Source organism: Camelus ferus, chromosome 26 (genome assembly GCF_009834535.1).
Source record: "Camelus ferus isolate YT-003-E chromosome 26, BCGSAC_Cfer_1.0, whole genome shotgun sequence".
In the NCBI taxonomy this organism is placed as follows: Eukaryota; Metazoa; Chordata; class Mammalia; order Artiodactyla; family Camelidae; genus Camelus; species Camelus ferus.
In genome coordinates, this window is record NC_045721.1 from 4,508,014 (window position 1) to 4,528,910 (window position 20,897).

Here is a 20,897-nt window from a genome sequence, read left to right on the forward strand (position 1 = left end):
ACTTTTGATACCACAAGCATAGGAACCACACAAGCATAGGTTTAGAAATAGTTAATGATTCTAGTAATAGGGAATACAATTCTGAATATCATCCTTAGTATTATTAACAGGGTTATGCTTTTTTTTTAAAAGAATGCATAATTAGTAATCATAAAAATAATTGATCTGTAGGAATCTTTTAATTTCCCTTTTTAGTGGTATTTAAAGATAAAGATAGCAGGAGTTGCCCGTAAGGGTACCAAATAGATGCAGCACTGTTACGTTGATGGAGAGTGTAACGTCTAGTGGTGATATGACTTTATTATTCTCAGAACGGAGTATTGGTTTCCTCATCTGATCGCTGCGTGGGTTTCCTGTGTACCTAATGTGTCTGTGCTGCAACGTCCTAAGTCATTATCACCAGGCCCCAGGAAATATCCCCCAATCGGCACACTCCTGCAAGGCTAGTTTCCTGTGTCACACACCTGGGACCTTCTATTGTTTCACACAAATTTCCTAGGATGGGGAGGGATGTGGGGTTGCAGAGAATTTTGACTGCCGCTTCCTCCTCTCATTCTTGCGCGAGTGAGCTCTGTCCAGGACAAACTCCCTCACGTTCCTCGAAGCGAAGGTCTGGCAGCGAGCAGCGGAGGCCCTGGCACGTGACGGTCCCGGAGCCCGCCAGGTCCCTCCGGGTCGGGGTGCGGGCGGCGCTGCCGACCCCCCGTTACCCACAAGCCCCCGGGCCCGCAGGGCGAGCAGGAGGAAGGCGTGCGGGACTCGGGGCCTGCCAGGGAGGCATCCGAGGAGCCTGCCATGGGAGACTGTCCCCCAAGGCTCCGGTCTGAAATCGCTGCCGCGGCTTCCAGACCCAGAGCTGCGGGGAACAGGGAGCGCCCCCTCTGACAGCTGTCCGGCAGGAGACAGCCAGGGAGGCACAGAAACAGGGGTCCCCTTTCCCGGTCATCTTAACCAGGCGCCCGTCTGTAGGGTATGTCTAACGTCTAGGGATGGCATCGCAGTGTCACCCCGAGGAGTCCCATCTGGTGATTCACACGTGCTGTTGTTTCACCAGCATCAAGGAACATGCACCAGCACAATTTGGCTTCACAGGTCCCACCTCTAACCTGCCTTCTAGTTTTGTTTTGTTTTTCACTCCCCTCCGCATCGTGCCTTCCAGTCTCCCTGCCTTTATCGCCTGCGGTCTCACTTCTCGTCTAGACTCTGCCCTGCTGCTGTCGTTTCTGGCTCTGCCCCCGCCCCTTCTCTCCTCCCGCTGATGAGCCTCTTCCTCCTTTCGCCCCCTGCACCCCGAGCCCGGGACTGCATTTCCCGGCAGGCGCCGCGGCCAGCGGCCAATGAGCGGCTGAGGATTTGGCGGCGGCTGCGGCGGCGTCCCGAGAGTCGAGGTTGGGGGGGGCTTTGTGCGCAGCGGCGGCGGAGACGGCGGCGGCGGCGGCGGCGCGGCGGGGAGCGGGGCGGCGGCGGCGGCGGCGGCGGCCAGGACGGCGGTGGAGGCCGAGGGGGACTGTCCACTGGTCGCCGCGGAGAGGCGTGCGAGGCCGAGTCGAGTCCCGAGGACCCTGCTGCCCCGGCCCGGCCGCCAGCCCCAGGCTCGTCTCTGGCAGCTGCAGCTGCGCGGCGACCCCCATCCCTCCGGCTCCCCTGCCCACCCCGCCTCACAGCCTTCCTCCTCTCGCCGCGCGCCCGGCCCGGCCCGGCCGTGGCCCTCCTCGGTGCCGGCCGCCATGGCAGAGGCGTCCGGCGCGGGGGAAATTTAGCCCGGGGATTTCATGCGGCCTAGCTTGGTTCCGTCTCCTCCCCCCGCGGCCCCGGCGGCTGCCCGCACCCCAGCCCCGCTCCGGGCCTCCGTGTCTCTCCTGTGATCGTACTGACACGGCCGGGGGGTTAGAATGGAACAAACTGAAGGTAAAGTGAATGCATGTGAGTGTGTGTGTGAGTGTGTGTGTACTGGAAGGAAGGGCTGAGGAGGGGGCGATCGAGGAATGGGACCAGGGTAGGGAGAGAGACCTTAGGGATGGGAGGGCTAGCGGGTGGCCTGAAAGGATTCGAGGGGTGTCTAGAAGGATGGGGCAAGGTGGGGGGTGTGGAGGGGATTAGGAGGTGGGGCAGGGGAGGTCGGATTGGGATGAGAGATGGAGTGGCGCTGAGCTGGGAATTGGGAGTAGAGGTGGGATGGGGGCGGGGATAAAGATGGAACGGGGGAGGGGCAGGGAGCGAGGAGAAGAGTTAGGTTTGGAGATTAGAGACCTGGGCATACTGACAAATAGGCAGGTTTGGGGGTGGAGTGTGGGAACTAGAAGAGTCTGGAGGAAGGAGATAGAATTTGATGGAGAAATGGGGCCTCAAGGGAAGCACGAGGGAATGGAAGTGGGGGGGGGGAGGTGGATTAGGAAAAAGGGATGAGAAAGGACTGAGATAGGATGCAGGAGGGAGATAGGAAATAGACTCAGGAAACTGGAAGACCCAGGCTTGGGATAGGGAAGGAAATTAGCTGAATATTGAGAAGGATGAGAACTGTGGACCAAGCGTCACAGAGTGGGAGGAAAAGAAGGGGAAGCGGAGTGTTAAAGTGTAAGGAAGGGAAAGCCTTTTGTCTCTATATTTGTGTGTATTCTATGCCTTTTCTTTCAAGGCTAGAGAATAGAGAAGCTGGTGGTTATGATGTTGTGAAATGGGGAGGTGTGGGTTTTACTGCTTTGAGGGAGGAGGAGATGTGTTAATGTAATGGTAGCAAGACAGGGAGAGACATGGCCATAATTTGATGGTTTTGGTGAGGGAGTGAAGACTATTCCGATTTAAAGGGGGCAGGGGCAGCCATGTTTGCTGCCAGGCACTGCAGTGTAAATAAATTCCTTTTTCTCTCCCGACATCAGTATGAATCTGGAAGGGGCCAGTTCAGATTGTTAAACCTCTTTCTTTCTTATTCATGAACTCTTCCCATACATCTTGGGGTCATTTAAAATTATTCATAACCACCGAAAGAGGTAGTAATATTTTCCATCTTGTGTGTTTTGCTGCTTCCCCCCTCTTCCCTCTTCCTTCTGGTTGCAAACAAGGCATGCTAATGAGCTGCAGAGTAAAATTTAACCCTTTTTATAAAGTTAAAACTGTATTTTTTTACTAGCTGAAGGAATCATTACTACTCTGTTGTTTCAAACGTGATCATGAAAAGTCTTTTAAATGTTGAAAATGCATTTGTTTCAGAAGCCTCGGAAGCAGTCAGCATGTTTTCTGCAATTCTTTAAGTAAACAAGGAAATTGCCTCGCTTATTTTACTTGGGTTTGTGCTCTTGGCAAAGCACTGTGTGGGGGAGAGAATGGGTAGGGAAATCTGCTGTGGTAGGTTACCTGCTTGCTCTATTTTGAATGTTGAAAAATTAAAAATGTGTCTTTTCAAATGGTGTTTGTGATAGCTCTTGCTTATGGGTGATGGGTGTGTTAAGAAGTGTTTTCTTTTTTTTCTTTTCTTTTTTCTTTTTTTAAGAAACTCACCCATCCTTTCCCTTTGGTTTCATGTATCTAGCTCAATAGTCTCCAAATGTCAGTTCAGCACAGTGTAATGATCTATGAAGCAGGCATGCAGGGCTTGGAGCATCATTCAGATGCCAGGTTTTTGGGGTTTTGGTTTTTTTTTTTGTTTTTTTTTTTGGTGGGAACTTCAGGTCACTCTCAGGAAAGCTACAGTAACTCTTTAATGTATTCAAATGTATCTACTTACGTGATTTGAAATAGTTACTGTTCTAAAGGTTTAAATACTAACAAACTTATGGTAGATAAATTAAGTAGAGCCTGTTTCATTTCCATATTGAAAAGGATTGTCTTGCGTGACCTTTCGTTTTTGTTTTATAATTGTAATAGGGGTAATCCAAACTTCAGTCCATCACATTGATATTGAAACTGTTTTCTAATACCAGGAAGGCCTGTTAAAATTGTAATATGATGGACTCAAACCACTTATACTGCATATTATTTAATCTATCTTAATGCATCATCGTTTCAAGTTTTATATAGAATTTTGGGATATTCTTAGTCTGTTGGAAAAATAAAATTGAATATTGTTAGCACTCACCTTCTGAGAATACTTTTAGTATAGAGGCCAGACTTACAACTAGGGGTATTTTGACTTGATAATACTCAGCCTGAATTTTTAAAAATCTTGTGAAGAAAATTTCCATTCAGAAAAGCCATTCAGGATGCTTTTTTGAATTTGTTTTTATGGGGATTTCATTTTTATAGCTCTCACTTGATTGACATGTTATTTGTAATTAATTTGTAAATGAACTGTCAGTGCCAGCCATTTTTAGGAAAATGAGAAATTGTTGTCTATTAAAATAAGAAAAAAACTCAGGTTGAAAACTTGAATTACTTTTTAAAAAGGGGCAATATTCCTGTGTATTCAGCATTTTGTAAAGAGAAGGGTCCCCTGCCCAGCTGTCAAAGAGTATTCTGGCTTCTTGGATGGGTATCCATATAATGAAGAAGGCTATTCTAGTTAGATGGTACTTAATTAAAACCCAGACGTTGCTCTGATTACCATATCCATCAGCTCACCTGCTACCTGTGATAGCTTTTTTTTTTTTTTAATCTTTAAGTTAATAGATGTGCTCTTTGTTAATACTGATCAGATTGAGTTTTGAGTAAAGGAAATTAGTTGCCTTTGAGATTGGTCATCGGTGAATGAATCGTCAATGCTTTGAGTCAATTGTCTGATTCTAAATAGACTCAGTTTCTGGAGTTTATAATAATATTTATAATAATCATAGTAATAGCTGCTGATAGTTGTCCTTTTACAGTGTGCTATGCTGAGTGTCTTATGTAATTTCCTTTTATTCTGCCAACAATTATGTAGGGTTAGTACTATTAACTTCTTTTCACAGATGGAGAAATTGAGGTTAAATAATTTATTAACATCATACAGATGGTAAATAGCAAAGCCAGTATGTGAACCCAAGTCTTTCCCAATTATAAAACCTGGATCAGCCAACCTTTTCTTTCGTTTCTTTTAAAAATTGGTAAAAATAATACATGTTCATTATTTAATTTCCCCCCAAATATTATAAAAAGCTATAAGAGTTTTTTTTAAAGTTAGTACACTATTCGCCACTGATAACCATTTTGAAGATTCTTATGTGTCCCCCTAGAAAGTTTTTGAACATATATATGTACATCTGTCTTAAAATACGTACAAATTGGGTGATACTCTTTGCACTTTGCTTTCTTGTTTTAGTGGACTACCTGGGACATCCTTTAAATAACTACATACAGACCTACAGCTTTTTAAGGGTTGTATAGTATTCCATTGTTTGGAAGATTGGTTAATAGTAACATTAAGTTGTTAACATGTTTTTGCTATTATAAGTAATGTAGCCAGTGCTGAATTAGGTTCCTAACAGCCTACTTAAATACAAGAGATGTAATCTAACTACTTTATTTTAGAAGAGGATTCACTGCAGCCTAGAGAAGTTCAGTCCATGGCATTGGTGTAACCTGGCTCTTTATACTCCCATCACATTCCTTCATTATTGTGGAAGTGTATTGTCAGTGCTCAAGGGGAGGGGGACACTCAAGGCTTGCTTAGTGTAATGGGTGCAAGAGGATTCAGGTACAAGGAGGCAAAGGCTCTTCTCTTTTCCATACTTCGTTCGCCATGTGGTTCATATAGCATATATGCAAAAGATTATTACATGCATAAACGAATCTTGTCCAGGTACCTTGAAATTTATGTTTTGGGTAATGAAGTGGTTTTGGCAGGAATTTTCCTGTTTTAATAAAATCATCAATGAAATAAGGTAACGGTGAAATGAAAAAAATAAGAGATCCATCCATCATGGTCCTGGAAAAGAACTTGGAAAGAAAAGTGAGACACTGGTAAGTTTTAAAAAATGAGCTAAAAATACCTAATTGAAAACAATTTTTTTTTAAAAAAATCCTTAGGCACCATTGATTATTTTAATTTTTTATTTTACTTTTTTACTATCAAGAAGATAATTAATAACAATGATACTTATTCATTGAGTTCTTTTAAAACAGAAAGTCTGTTTTATAGACACTTAAAAAATTAAAATCATTAAAACTTTTAAAAGTTTTAGAATTTGGTGTCTATCTATGAAATCTGTTTCTTGATGCAATGCTGTTTTCAATTTTACCAGAACAAAGAGTCTAGTTTTTTTTTTGAAAGAGCAACTGATTTATTTCTTTGTTAATAAACAACATGTTCTGCCTTTGAGTTTTTAAATGAATGGTGAACTTCATTTCTGCAGGCTGATCTTGTAATAAATATTAATAAAGGTAAATCTGAGAAGTTGATTATGCTGCGACTACCTAACACGTTTTTTCAGTGCTCAGAGGTTTTTTGTTTTGTTTTGAACTTTGTTTTTGTTTTGTTTTTTACTGCTGACCTTGAAAGTACTTTTAAACATTCCTGTATTATGTCGTACCGGTCCAGGGTGGGATGAAAAGAAGGAAAAGTCTTGTTTAAAATTTTGCAATTTGGAGAATGTTGGATTTTTGCTAGATGGATGTGTGTTGTTACTCCTGAAGTACATCTGCTTATTAACAAGATTTTGAATTTGAAAAGCTCTTTGGTAAATGATTCTTGATTTATGTTAAATTGTGGATGTGGATCTGTGTCATCATTGACTGATCTAAATTGAGAATTCTTTTTTCTAATAGGTTCCCTTTTTTTTATCCAGATTTAGGACTGTATTGAGGAGAAAGTGAATAGGAAATTGAGGAAATTTATATACATATAGTTTCCATTTTAACTATATATATATGAGTATTATTATCTAATAATACTTGCACTTACATGACACCTTCTGAGATGTTTGATAGAATTCCCACACAAGTAACTTGATCTTTTTATGTGTGTATGTGAAGTTGCAAGGCACAAGAACCATTGAACTCAAATAAGTAGGTATTTTAAATTTAAGCAGTATGTGGCTTCCTGGGATTTAAGTGGGCAAAACAAAATTTAGCTTATCAAGTTGATTTGAGATTCAGAAGATTAAGAATCTCATCTGGAGGCTTGCCTAGTGGCGTTTTGGTCATAACCAAAGACAGTACTGTGTCTCGTGAGTCTTGTGCTATATACTTTTTTTTTAATTTGGAGGGGTTAATTAGGTTTATTTATTTATTTTAATGTGCACGCTAAGCACGTGCTCTACCACTGAGTTGTATACCCTCCCCCTTTCTTGTGTTATACTAACATCTCTCAGCTGTGGAGTCTTAAGAAAGCTGTACATAGAAAACAAACAATAAAACCCTTAAAGTGCATTTTTAAAACTTTTAAGTTGTAAAACATGCATATAAAGAAAAGAGCATAAAACCTAAACATACAGTATAAACAAATAATTAGGAAGTGAACATCACGTAGTCACCACCCAGGTAATAAGCCCTTTAAGAAAGGCTACAGGGACAGCCTGATTGGTTTAACTGGTTATTGCCTTGGTAGTAGTTGGACTTCAGGGATAACAACTGAAAAGTAAGCTGAAAAACTAATAACCGTGAGGGGTCTGCACATGTAAACTGAATCATCTGTTGTTATCCAAAGGGTTATCTAGACAATTAGACAGTTTTCCTAACATTTAGGGTAATCACTTAGTGATTTGAAATCTTGGTGTTTTATTAATGAATGTGAAACAAAAAATAATGTTGAATCCTAAAGGATCATGCAATTTTATACCAAGTTGTTTATTCAGAGCTCATCTCTGTTGCCCTTTTTGGTAGGATTCAGTGACTATTGATTTTAGATCTATGTGCAAACTCTTAACAGTGACTTTTGCTTGGAAAATGTCGGATTTGCCTATGTCAGTAATCTCCTAGCTTAAGTATCTTATTTACAAAAACTAGCTTGACTCTTGCTTTCACATTAAGGTAACCATTTTATAAAGTATTAACCTGAAGTCGTCAGCAGTGGCCGTCTGTGTTGACTCTTCATCCTGGTGCCTCTTTGATTCCTACCTTGTCTGCATCTTGGCTAGGTGAACCACATTTCTTGTTTAACTGGATAAGCCTACTTTAATGCGCTTCCCTGGCTTTCTAGAGTATTTTCTTATATGTATGGAAAGGTTGCATGTTGACTTTCAAGGATTTTGATAGCAGAAAAAGTGAATTTTTTTCCCCTCTGACTCTCTGATGAATACAAACTATTTGCATAAAACTCTTCAGTGTGAACTTTGAGGGCATTTTGATAACGTATTTGCATACATAAATTAAAGCCTTTGTTTATTTTAATTTTGTTATTTTAAGCTGTGTTTTTCATGATCTCTGCAGGATCCAAATACATTAGAATATACTATGTCATGTTTGATTGTAGTGAGAAACCATGTCATACTTTGCTGTATCCTAGAATTCCTATAGAATGCTGTTCTTTTTTATTCTAGGTGAAGGTTACATATATCCCTTGCTAATTGTTATTTCCTGCAAGGATGAGACATTATTTAAAATCTTGAAATGAACATATATGTTGAGTTTTCCTAAATGTGGAAACGAACATGATTTGATATAGTTATTTCAACCTAAATTAGGTAACTTGGCTTTGTGTATAGAGTTAATATACTTATGGTCATCTCATGCTTTCAGTATTGTTATCACCTGTACAATTAAGCCTTGGTCATTAGAATTTATTTTATTGGGTGATAGAATTAGGGTATTGAGGTTAAGATATTACACACATCTGCATACGTCTGCATACACAGTACTCCTAAGAAACGCTGATAGCCCTATTAGTTTTTATTTTTTAATGGGAAATTTGTACTTTCCTAAGTGGCTACTAGTTTAAAAATAACATTATGTTCAAGTTATGAAAGGGTTGTTTATTGTAGAGAAATTGAAACCAGTAAGATGTAAAGAAGATTAAAATCACCTGAAATCCTACCGATTGGCAGTTACCACAATTAACATGTTGTTCTGTATCCTTCCAGTGTTTTTCTCACACATTTGTGTATTTCTTTTTATAAATTGAAATTGTACATAATATTATTTTGTAACCTGCTTTATTGTGAAATAAATTTTTTGAGCAATGTGATTTTAAAAATCAACATGTAATTTCATTGTATAGGTGTGCCATATCCATTTACCATCATACTATTGATGGTATTTTAGGCGGTTTGCAATTTTTAGGTGTTATAACTTGATGAACATTATTTCATATTAAAAAATTGTATGACTGTGATGATTTCATTACAATAAATTCCTAGAAGTAGAATAACGAAAGCTTTTGACACGTATTCCGAATTTGCTCTCCAGAAAGTTTTTCTTAATAATAGTTTTGTTGAGAAATAATTTACATACCATACAGTTCGCCCCTTTAAAATGTATAATGCAGTGGTTTTTAGTATATTCATAGAATTGTGTAATCATCACCACAGTTGATTTTAGAACATTTCCAGAAAGGTTTGAACCAATTTAAACTCCTAGCAATATCAGAAAGGCTTTGTTTTTAAAAATTGCATTTATTTGTGGTTTTTAATATGCAATACAAGAATACAAGAACACTACAGCTTGTGTGATGCATTTTTTCTTTATAATAATAATTACTTTTAAAAAAACTTTATTTCAGCTTTATTGAGATATAATTGATACTTTTTATCAATTAATGGAGTGAGATTTTAAAAGTAATCAATAAAAACAATATTCCTGTGTTAAGAAAACATGACAAAGTTTAAGCTTATGAAACAAAGTAGGTGGTAGATTTTTTCAATTATAAAATCATTTTCCTGTTCAGTCAAGATTCCTTTACTTGAGAGTGTTGTATGTGGTTTAAAATATTTCTTTTCATTCAAATTTCACTTAGAAACACCTTACTTTAGAAAATGTCTATAGAATGTGTGCTATACCTGTATAATTAACTATGGCAAACTTACCAATTTACTTAAAAATTAACTATAGCAAACTAAAGTATGGTTTTCTCTTTATTAAGAGAGATTTGCTTTGCTCTAACTGAACTTCACCGTGAAAGTTGTTCTTATTGTTCTGTTTGCTTTAAGCCATTTAACAGAACTTTTTTTTTTTTTTTTTAAATAAACTCAGCAGGCAGTGGGCTGTAGGGCAAGAGTCAGGGAGACCTGAGTTCCTGTCCCCACTGCACCTCGTACCACTGAGGCTCAGTGTTCCTATCTCTGAAGTGGAGATGAAAATGACTACTTTTGGGGATTCTAGGGATCCAAATTCGACGTACTGTAGTGAGCCTAGAACTGGACCAGGCACATTGCTGATGATAAATGACTTCTTCAATATGAGAAAAAGAACAATGCAAAGTGAGCTAGTTTCTAGTTGAATGCTTTGTAGATAAAGAAATGAACTCAGTTGTCCTAAACTCACTTTTGTAAAAGGTAAAAGTTGAATGTTAATTAGTGCTTGAGCAGAGTCTTTGCATGGGTTGTATGGGTGTTTCTCAGCTGGTACAGAGACTTCATGCTGGTACAAGTATAAACATGAAGTTAACTTTCCAGTCCAAATTTACCTCCACTGTCATTATTACAACAGCGTGATGGCTGTGGCTTCACCAGTGCTAATCAGTGTTCTGATTAAGCAAATCGGTGATAAAATTTGAATATATGGTATGAAGTTCTTTGTGTTCTTATTTTTATTGCTTATTTTTAAAATGAAATGTTGAATACAGTTGAACCTAAAGTAATAAAGTGATAAACCTGATGAACAACAACAACAAAAAATCTGATCTTTATAGGAAAGATAAACTTGGTAGTTGTCTTTTTTATTTTTTAAGAGATTTATTTTTTGTATTTTTGTTTTGTTTTTGTGAGAGAGGTTATTAGGTTTATTTATTTTTTAATGGAGTTACTGGGAATTGAACCCAGGACCTCATGCATGCTAAGCAAACACTCTACCAATTGAGCTATACCCTCCCCCCAGTAATTATCTTTTTTAGATGTTATGATAAATTGCTTAGTACTTTTAAAACTACGTATCATTTCTGTGATACACTGTCTTTTTGCCTTGCTATGGTAAAAGAAAGTAAATTCTGAGCAATCTCAAACCATTTTACTGTAATTTAAAAATTCGTTAGGGAAAGAGGTAGGAAAATATGCGGATGAACTTGTTGGTTTGCTAGATTTCATAGTGAATGGAACAAGATGACTGATACAAGTTAGTGTGTCAGAATTTTCAGTGTGAACCAGTACCCTTGATGTAGGGGACTGGAAAATAATTTAATGTAAATTTTCTTCCAGTGGTAATACCACGTCTGTTATTGCTGGGTGTGGTCAAGAACAAAGTGAAAATGTTGAGGTTAAACCAAATAGATAAGGGAAATTGGGTGTTTTACTAGTAAGTTTTGTATTGGGTACAAGACAGTTCAATAGTAATGTGGTTTAGTCAGGAAAAAATAAGAACTACAAAGCAACCTAAAATGTTGTGTAATTTAATGGAATCATAGTCAAGTGAAATTGTGTGACTGTATTTAGTGGCAGGGTTCCTGGTTAAATGAATTGATAAACAATTTTTTTGTTTGTTTGTTTTGGTATTTCATTAGCTAATTGTGTTTCACATTCCCACAGGTCACTCCCTAATACAGGATATTTTAATGTCCCTTGACCATCATCTTTCTCTTAGCACATTTTTCGTGGAAAATTATTAAGTGAAAATTTCAGAATTTATTGGGGTGGTAACATTAGAGTTAAACAGATTGTGGAGTAATACAGTTTTGTTTTAAAAATTAGTGTTGCTCTATTATTAATAGTCTAAACTCAGAAAAATAAAAAAAAAACTAGAAGAAAACGTGTCACTTGGTTACCACCTTGATTACTTATGTAGAGAATTTTGTAGAAAGAAATATGGTGGTCATGAATCATTTTACCCCCTAAAGTATTATTTATCTAAATAGTTATTTGTTGTGAATTTCACAGAGTTGTTATAAAATGAACATCTTTAAATAATGTTAACGTGGTAGGTAAGACTTTAAAGTTAATTTTTTAATCACATATGTTCTTGTCAGAATGCAAATCCAAAGCATACGTTTATGTATTGATAACTAAGAGGAATCACAGCTCATGTTCCCATTGTTTGGGGTCATTTCAGGTGACTTGGATTACCTGATTTAACCTCTGTTATGGGCTATAAACAGAAGTCCAAATATGTTGTATCTCTTCAAAATTCATGCAGCTAAGCTAGAGGTATAATCGAAACTAAAATTCAAGTCTCATGACTACAAAGCCAGTGTCAAAAAACATTTTTGCTTCTCCTTGGTTTGTTCTTATTCTGGCCTACAGGTCTGATTGCTGAATTTCCTCTTGCATGGTTTCTATCTAGTTTTTCAGTACTGGTCACCAATTTCTTTAAAAAGTTCGTGATTAGCCTTATTTTTATAAGCTTTTTAAAGATGATTTTGTTTAGGTTAAATTTGAAAAATGGTTTACATCAGCACTGACAAATAGAATTTTCTGCAGTGATGGAAATACTCTGTCTCTGCTGTCCCATGTGGTAGCCGCTTGCCACATGTCGATTTTGAACACTTGAAACGTGGCTAGCGTCCTTGAGAACTAAATTTTTATTGTATTTAATTTTAATTTGTTTACAATTAAATAGCCACGTGCGACTAGCACAGATTTAGATAAGGGAAGGGAAAGAATTAAGTAGAAGTGGACACTTTCACATTCTTTGCTCTTGTGATTACTGTATTGGTTTTTGTGGAGTTGGGTTTTTAAAATCTCATTTTTCCAAATGCTCACTATCTTAAGTAGTAAATAAATCCATTCACAGGAAACAACTTAATAATAGTTATTTGGTGATTTCTTTTTAAATACAAAATTTTTAATATTTTTAAATTTCTAAAAATTAGAATTTAAGTAAAAAGTTTAAATATAAAAGTAGTAAAACCTCTTTTAATTGATGCAGTTATTAACAGACTGTACTGCTCACCAGCAAAATTATTTCACTTCAGTAGTATTTTGGAGTAATTATGGTTAAATAGTATTGAAAGCTGAAACTTTTTATACTATGTGGAATACTTGACTAAACTATTATTTAAATCTTTTTACTATAGCCATACCTTAGAAGCCTCTGAAACAAAGAGATCTTGAAAGGAAGTAAAAGATACTTCAGTTCCTCACTTGTCTTCCTTCGGTCTTTCAGTATGACTAATTCCTGGTTTTGATTCCATTTGTCCTTTTTATAGCAAGCCAGCCCCCCCAGGCACTATATCCTGTTACCCTGTTTTATAGTAGCTTATCATTATCTGAAATTTTCATGTTTATTTAAGCTCCATGAGACCAGAATCTTATTTCCTTTCATTTCCCAGGACCTAGAACAGGGTCTGGTACATAGTTGGTGTTCAGTAATGAACCACGTCACAGGCAAAACAAAAAAAGGACTTTGTGAGGGATGAGATATCTATCTGGACTAACAAGCCACTTAGAGTCTGGGAATGGGCAAGGTGAGGCTCAGCTTCTGATTATCTTGGTGGGGTTGGTGTGGGTAATTTAAGGTGATGAGTTTAGAATGAGTCTGTACAGAAACATTTCTCTGGGAACTCTAACTTAAAAACAAACAAACTTTTGTCCAGGGATACATATATGTATTAAATAAATTCTCTCCACATAAAACATCATAGAGTTGACAAAATGGAAAAAACAAGTGGGAGGATATTTCCAAGGTCGGTTTTTGAGTACTGGGCCTCACTTCCTACCTCTTGGAGATGAAGGAATTTACTCGAAGTCATTTATTTGTATGCCGTTGCTTGGCCAGAAGAAAACTGCCAACTCCTACTTTTCCAGTGTGTTGTTTGACTTGTCTGGGAGTGGACATCGGCATGCAGGAGACATAAGCACTCTACCTGATGAGAGCAGTGTTTGACTGAGGCTGGTTTGAGTTATCTGTGAGTAGTCGGAGATCAAATGTTCCCTTATAGTAAATTAGGTAATTTAATTTCTGACCTTTAATTGCCAACATGATACGTGTGGAAAGAATCTTATTTGTACTCGTCTATTTCTGGACATATTCTGAAATAGTTAATGTTTTCAGATGTGAATGAAAGCCTTTTTGTTTAGGGAAGTTATACATTAATCACCTTTTCAAAATTTCCAGTTAGATGCTATTCATTAGGAAAAATATTGGCTTAATAGAGTTCTTTTGGATGGCTGCAAGAGGCTTTTCTTTTCTTTATTAACTACGGCTACTATTTGTCTAAATTAACAGACTTTAAGAAATGGTTCTTAGCATAGTCCTGTCTTTACTACTGCAAGTTTTCTCCCTCTGCCCCCACATATTTTTGTGAAAATCAGCCACAAAATTCAGTGTGGCCCAGAGATTTCGGTTGTCAGAAATTGAACATCTTAAATATAGTAAGTATTTTAGTAAGAAAAGGACCCATGTTACTGTGTCGCACGTGGTAGTGGTTTACTGCCATTTCGTTCTTTGTATCACATCTGTGACGGGAATGAAAGTAAACTTCAGAGCATAGAAAGCAGCCGTGACTGTGCCAACAAAGTGGGAAGAGATCGTTTCCGTTTCTTCTGCATTGTGAACGGTGGCAGCAGCACCCTGCCAGCAGTTAGAACCTAATGGCTTTTCTGGCTGTCCAGAGACAAGTTGTAGGTCCTATTAGCATATTTGTATCCATGGATAGGACTGTTTATGTTGTGATGGGGTAAGAGTTTTTAAAGTGATATTTCCATCGTAGGTTAATGAATCTAAGGGAGGTCTCCTCCTCCCTGTTGAATGTTTTATAGGGATGCTAATAGGACTCATGAAGACAAAGTGAGTGGAAATGCTGTCAGAGAAGACTCTTGTTTCCTGTTGCCTCTCTAACAAATGATGTCAGACTTAGTGGCTTAAACGCAACAAAATTTAAAAGAGTACGAATTCATTATCTTGTAGCTCTGGCTGTTAGAAGGCCACCGTGGGTCCCACTGGCTAAAATCAAGGTATAAGTGGGACTGTTCCTCCTGGAGGCTCTAGAAGAGAATCTGCTCCCTTGCCTCTTCCACCTCCTCGGGTGGAGGAGGTGCGTGCATTCCTTGGTTTGTGGTCCCCTTCCTCTGTTTTCAAAGCCAGCAGCAGAGCACCTTCAAATCTCCCTCGGACTCTGACTCTTCTCCCTCTCTTTTTATAAGAACCCTAGTGATCACATTGGGGCCCCCCCCCCCCATAATCCACGATAATCTCTCCATTGTAAGATCCTTAATCACATTGGCCAAGTCCCTTTTGCCCCATAAGGCAACATGTCCACAGGTTCCAGGGATTAGGATTGGGGAATTTGGGGGAGGGTATTATTATTCTATCACAGCCTTTACAAGTTGAAGATACTGGCTTCATTAACTGTAGTAATAGAGATGTTTTCTGAAGCAGTAAGGGTTGCCTTTCTGAATTAATGCAGGCATTACAGAAAAGTGGTTCAGTGGTCAGTGACAGTATAGCATGTGGAAAAGAGTGTAGTCTGTGAAGCCAGACTGCCTGGGTGTGACCTAACCTGTCGGTCCTTCAATTTCCTCATCTGTGAAATGGAGATACTAGTATCCACTTTACAGGGGCTTTCTGAGGATTAAATGAGATAATACTTGTAAAGCACTTGGAACGTCACATCATTAGTGCTCAGTAAATTATATTATTTTACTTGAAGCATCTTTAAAGTATTTTTGTTTGAAATTTCAGAGAGATTCTTATGTAGATTAACATCTTATCTATTCTGAGTTGTTGCAGGGTTTTTTGTTGTTGTTGTTAAACTTTTTGAATACTCAAATATGCCATATTCAGAAATGCATCTGAGCATGTTAGTCATTGAAAAATAGGAATCACGCTGAATAAATATGAGCATTTCCTTGGTTTATGATAAATGAATTGTATTTTTCTCTTGAAAAAATGTATTTATATTTTTATGTGTTCATTATAAACTTTACAGAGAAGCAAAAGAGAACAATAGTAAACATTTACAATTCAGTGGCCATCCTTTTACGGCAGTGGTTCTCAACCCTAGCACGATTCTGCCCTCCAAGGGACATTTCGCAGTGTCTGGAGATTTTTTTTATTATTACTGGCAGGTGGGTGGTACTACTGGCATCCAGAATGCTGCTAAACATCTTAAATGCACTTGACAGCACCTCCTACCTACAACAAATGTTAGTGTTGCTGGGTTGAAAAACCTTGTTTCAGAATGTGAACTCATTGATAAGTGTGTTGCCTTCCTAGTCTGATTCTTCACCATATATTTGAATGTTGGCTCAGTTCTTGATCAGTGGGTTACATAAAGTCCAGATACTAAAGATGAAACTTGATTTGGTAACTCATATTTGGCTCTTGGGAAGTGTTAGTAATTTTGGAGATTAGTATAACACAGTGGTTTGATGAGGTTTCCAAAACAGTTACACATTGAAATTATCTACATAATTTTAGATTATGAAGTTTAAGTCCTGTTTATGGCCAATAATAATGCAGTGATTTGGGGCTGTCCTTTTGACTGTAGTTTGATAGCCAGAACACATTTTCTGCTGTCTTCATTACTTGGTTGGAAATGAAAATTAAGTAAAATAGCTGTTCTAATTCCCTTTTGTCCTTTTTGCCATCCCTATTCATTTAGCAGCCTTTTCCATTCCCTTACTGTGCTGGGGATAGCAGTACCGTAGTGAGCAAAACATGAGTACGCAGTACCTTTGCTGGAAGTGAAGTAGTTTTGTTTTGTTGGTTGTTTGGTTTTTCCATGACCTAAGAAGGCACTGCTGCCCTTTGCTTTGGAAATTAAAGATGAATATGAACTTCAGAAATCTGAACCCATTTGACAAGTCTCTGAACGTTGAAGTTGCTCAAAGATGCCTCAAATCTCAAGTACAGATTGGCACTCTAATACACATTGACTTTGTGTTTAGTACCGGTTTGTGTTAGTCTATAAATGATTCAAAGAAAGAGAAGTCATTTTATTAGAATTTCAGAGTCTCCTTATGTATTAAACTCAACAGCGATAATGTTGTGACAGTTTCTCTTAACCCCGTTAGTACTGCCTGCGGGTTTTATACCCTGAACGAAAGACGAAGCTTCTTTTCATAATACAACTACTGTTTTGGAAAATATGAACCCTAATATGTTAATAGTTTATATGTGCCTGTAGAATTACTAGATTCATGGTAGAGAGCTTCATATTAAATGTGATTACATAAATATTTAAAGTTTCCTGGGGAAACCGTTTCTTGTCAGTGATTTTCATGTGATGTGTTTATACTCTGAATTCCCAGCACTCAAAAAAAAATCCTCTGCTCTCATTTAATTCTGATGAAAATATTACTGAATAAAATATAATAAGATTAAATACTAAACTTTTGAAGAAGTTTAAAAATAATTGGGGAAATTTCATTTTGTTTTGTTTCCTCTTAGTGACCTGATTACCTGCTGCTAGTTTGGTTTTGTGTTGGACATATGATCATTGTGCAGATACTTTTTAGCTTTATTTGTGATCTTTTTGGGAAGGAAAAAGCAGTCTATACAGTCAGTTCTAAATGCATGCTGCTAACAGCCTGTGGCATTTCAGTAATGCTAGTTACTACTGGCTGTTAGGCCATGTTAATGTACTTCCATTGTGAATCCAGCCCTATGGCCCCTGACTGTGATACTCCCTTCTGTTTGTGATTGATTTGTTTATTGATGTTGTACTAGCCACTGGGGTTGGCCTGGGGTTTCAGAGATGAGGTGGTCCCATGTCTTTCCATATTCTCTGCCATTTCAGTTATTTTTATTTCCCTGAATTATGTAGTGTGCTTCTATCAAATGCTTGTGATTTGGTTCTGCAACATGTCAAGAAAGGCCCTTCTAATAATCTAGATCATTTGGAAGATGTGATACTAAGAAGCCAAGAAAGTTCTTAACTAAAACAATTTTAGGCGATGGTTAATGTAGGTCTTTGTGAAGGAGTTCCCCTCCCTTGCCACAGGTTAGGGCTTTTTGTTTCCTAGGCCTGAAATGTCTGAGGCCCCCGGAATGCTCTTTCTATGCCGCATCCCCCAGCTTCTCAACCCTGGATGTTTTCCTTTTTCATCCAGAGCACTTGCCCCTTTCTGTCCATGGGGACTCTGTCTTTGCTCATCTTTTATCTATAGTACTTAGGACCAAACATAATACAGGCACTCAATATGAATTGAATAAATGAATCTTACTGAGTCTCATCTCCAGGACTTCCCCTTTATTGCTCTTCTCTCTGCAAAAATAATGCAGCTGTATGATTCCAGCTCTACAACTGTAGAGCTTAGGCCAGTGTCTCGTAAATAGTAGGTGCTCAATACATATTTGTTTTCTTAAAGAAGCCTGTATAGATTAGGGCTGGGGAAAACCTGGCTGCAACTTCTGGTCTCCTTCCCGATGTAGCAGCAGCAGAATGGGAAGGAGGGAGGAGCTGGCAGGAATCTCGGCCCAGTGATGTCTCAGCCTACACAGGGCAATTAAAGGCAGCAGCTGGTATCCAGAATGGATATAATCAAGTATTTTACTATGAGTTCTTACACAGATGTTTTGAGATCATATTCACTTACGCACATACCCCCTTTGTTTAGGACAAGGTGGCCCCCTACAATGTACTGAGTGCTATGGTAGAGTACGGGTGAGCTGGTATGACTGGCTTCAGAGGGTGGGGGTGTCTGGAGAGGCTTCGCAAGGTGGGAAAGCTTAAGCTGGAGGAGAGGAGGCTGGACAGGTAGGCGGGGCCAAATCGAGAAGGCCTTTTGCTTTTTGGATTTTGTCCTAAAGCATGGAGAACCAAGGGAAGTTACTAAGTGTGAGGGGTTTTCTTTTTTCTGTTTAAGTACTGTCAATGCTACAGAGAGCAGATTGGAGACAACTCTGGAAGCAGAGAGAACAGTTTGGAGTTGTTACTCTAACTCCGATGAGAAATGATACGGCTCAGCCAATGAACATCACAAGAATTGAGGAGATTTGGCAGAAAGCTGGAGGGCAGAACCCAGCTTCATTTTATGTGTTGCGTTTATCTTCTTCCAGGCTGGAGCCTTCTTTTCACTTGTTTGTGTTAACTTTTGGCATACAGTTTGTGTTTTTATTTTTTACAGTATCATTGATTTCATTAATGGATATGTTTTGTACTCTGTTATTTAAGAAATCCTTCCCCACCTTGTGTTCATAATGATCTGCTTCCATTTTATGTTTTGTTTTTTTCTTAATAGTTTTTTAAGCTTTACTTTTTGTACTTGGTCTTTAACCCACCTGAGCTGATACGTGATATGGTGAGGATCTAATTTTTTTCGCATATGGGTAAACAGTGTCCCACTGCCATGCTTTGAATCTTCTGTCCTTTCTTCACTAATCTGCATGTGTCTTCTGTGACGTTCCAAGTTCCCCATTCAGGCTTGCGTCCTCTGTCCGGGAGCTTATTTTGTTTGCTGGTCTATTGCTTTCCCAGCACCTCATCTTTTAATTCCCATGTCTTAATAAGTGGAAGGCTGTGTACTTCAAGTAAATTTGCACACTGGTGTATACAAACCAGTAATTCTTTGAATGGATATTGTAGACTTTATTGTTGAGAAGCTTATGCAAGCACTTTCTTGATTTCTTTTATAGCATTTTTTTTGAGACATAATTCACATACCATACAGTTCACCTTTTTAAAGTGTGCAGTTCTGTGGTATATTCACAAGGTTGTGCAGCCATCACCACTAATTCCAGAACATTTTCATCACCCAAAAAGAGAGCCCGTGCCCAGCAGCAGTCAGCCTCCGCTCCTTCCTCCCCCTAGCCCCTGATCTTTTTTCTGTCTCTACAGATTTGCCTGTTCTGGACATTTCACATAAGTGGAATCATGCAATATGTAGCCTTTGGTGACAGCACTCTTATTTAAATTGAGTAAAATTGATAGATTAGCAGAGCATTCTGTAGAAATATGACTGTGTCTTTAAGAAAATAGGACAAAAATACTATGTTAGTGGGGAGCAAGAAGAGAAAGTCATACCAGTATTTATTTGTGTTTTGTTTTTTATTGTTTAAGCACCAAGTTCACATTTTATTTCTCTGCTTATTGAAGAGCATCACCAATCTTTATGATTTTGCTTTGTTGCTTAATGAGTAAGTGTCATGTAACAAATCCTGTTCTAGAAGGGTATCTTCTGTTGATACATCTTGAGTTTATTAGATATAAATGGAGTAAGACTACTTTGATTTGGATACATGTTATCAGTAACTGTATAAAAGTGACATGATTTCCTTTTTATCTTGGTGGATAAATGAGTAAAGTCACATGACAATATAAAGGGACTGTATTTTCTCCTGAGTTGTTTATTTTTTTTTTAAAGCAAGCAGACTTTCCAGTTTAACCCAGAAATTAGTCAGCAGCTTAGAGTTCTTTTTAAAAGGCTACCTCGGAAAGTACCTTTAAGTCAAGATACCCAGATAAGGTTTACTAATATAGAACATTTATTTAACATACTAAAATACTGTAAGCCTTTTGTGTCATTTGGAGAGTTGATCTTTTATTAGTATAATTGCTGAAAAAATCGTTCAGAAATGAAAATGTTTTCCCCTAAATCATAGCATTAAACTTTCAAAGAGTTAGCCTCAATCAGAATGGTAGTAAACCTCTTGAAATGATTCAGAAATTAACCAGCACTCTTTTCAAACTGCTTCATTCTGACATCCTTAAATTTTCATTAAAAAGTCATAAGGAAACTAAAATTTTGTTAAGTATCTATAGAATTAATATCATTATATGGCAGCCTCAAAGTCTCAGAAGTCCCAGCATTTATATTATCATGGGAATTTAACAAATTGAGAGAAAATGCCCAATTTCAGTTAGAAATAATTTCTTCTACACCATTATAGTTACAGCTGTGGATAGGTAGCTGTAAGTACCAGCTGTGTACCACCTGAATGTTTTTAAAAGTATTTTGTTTGTGAATAAATATTAAATCTTGTAAACTTCTGTGGTTTCAGTTCTCTCAAAAGATAAAATAATC

General features: G+C 38.1%; 1 protein-coding gene across 4 annotated transcripts in view; it reads left to right on the plus strand.

Moving 5' to 3' along the window:
* The first annotated feature begins 1,426 nt into the window (after positions 1–1,426).
* The window catches only part of NSD3 (nuclear receptor binding SET domain protein 3), a 92,132-nt gene continuing 72,661 nt past the window's right edge, over positions 1,427–20,897 (plus strand). For 2 of the 4 annotated variants that reach the window (XM_032468577.1, XM_032468578.1), the window contains exon 1: positions 1,799–1,908. The gene's annotated coding sequence lies outside the window, so the exon portion shown is untranslated. Of the gene's footprint in view, positions 1,909–20,897 lie in introns of all 4 variants that reach the window. The other 2 variants (XM_032468579.1, XM_032468576.1) reach the window with 2 other exon arrangements.